The sequence below is a fragment of the Hydra vulgaris genome, chromosome 02 (genome assembly GCF_038396675.1).
Source record: "Hydra vulgaris chromosome 02, alternate assembly HydraT2T_AEP".
In the NCBI taxonomy this organism is placed as follows: domain Eukaryota; kingdom Metazoa; phylum Cnidaria; class Hydrozoa; order Anthoathecata; family Hydridae; genus Hydra; species Hydra vulgaris.
In genome coordinates this window covers 3862501-3863405 of record NC_088921.1, presented here as the reverse complement: position 1 = coordinate 3863405, position 905 = coordinate 3862501, and the positions used below count along the sequence as shown (strand labels likewise).

The window sequence follows — 905 nt, the reverse complement described above, 5'->3', positions numbered from 1 at the left end:
GGTAGTATAGTTCGTTTCGTTTTTAAGACATGTAAAATTAATAACACTTTTTAGCATTGTTCGATGTTGGTTGTAAATGTTTTATCCAATACTGTATATATATTTTATAATAAATTATATATATATTTTATAATAAATTATATATATATTTTATAATAAATTATATATATATTTTATAATAAATTATATATATATTTTATAATAAATTATATATATGTATTACATAATGAATATAAAATGAAATTAATTAGTTCTATTTTGGCGAAAGTTTTAACTCAGCGGGTGCATTTTTCAACTTGTTTCCTACAATTTTTTGTATAGATCATTGATCAGCATTTGACCATTTGGCCATAACTGCGCCTATAATTTTATTAATATTATTAAATAGATAAGATATATGTATATATTATATAAAACTGTTAGTACAGCTAATTATAACCGATCTCACCGTAAATTGCACTATTGTACTCTAATTTGTCAAAGAAAATCTTTGTTTTTGAAGTACTTTTACGGTCCTTTCCCTTCAAACTCATTTTTGATCGTAGCTCAACAATGAATAATCTGAAAAATGAAATGATATGAAAAAATTATATACATAACCAGATAATTAACTATTAAAAAAATATATGTTTAAATCATATTCACAACTTAAATCAAAATGTTTTTAAATTGTTACCAGAATAAAATATAATCATTTAAAAAGTGTATTAGTTATAAATTTACTTTGTTATTATATTGTGTGTAAGTTGTTCAAAATTATCGCCACCAACACCTTTTAGCTTTTTCAACTGCAAAAAAATTAAAAAAAAATAATTAAATATAAGTTTCATAATCCAGAGAAAAACTAAATAAATCTTCATTTTAGTTCTAGAAAAATCTGCAACATGATTTAAAAGCATATACAG

At 21.2% G+C, this 905-nt stretch overlaps 1 long non-coding RNA gene across 1 annotated transcript in view; it reads right to left on the bottom strand.

The window, feature by feature from the left end:
* Positions 1-252: 252 nt before the first annotated feature.
* The window catches only part of LOC136076342 (uncharacterized), a 1177-nt gene continuing 524 nt past the window's right edge, over positions 253-905 (bottom strand). Inside the window, exons 3-5 of the long non-coding RNA XR_010636184.1 lie at positions 724-788; positions 449-561; positions 253-360 (exon numbers count right to left, since the gene is read on the bottom strand). This is a non-coding gene — a long non-coding RNA (uncharacterized LOC136076342). The remainder of the gene's footprint in view (positions 361-448; positions 562-723; positions 789-905) is intronic.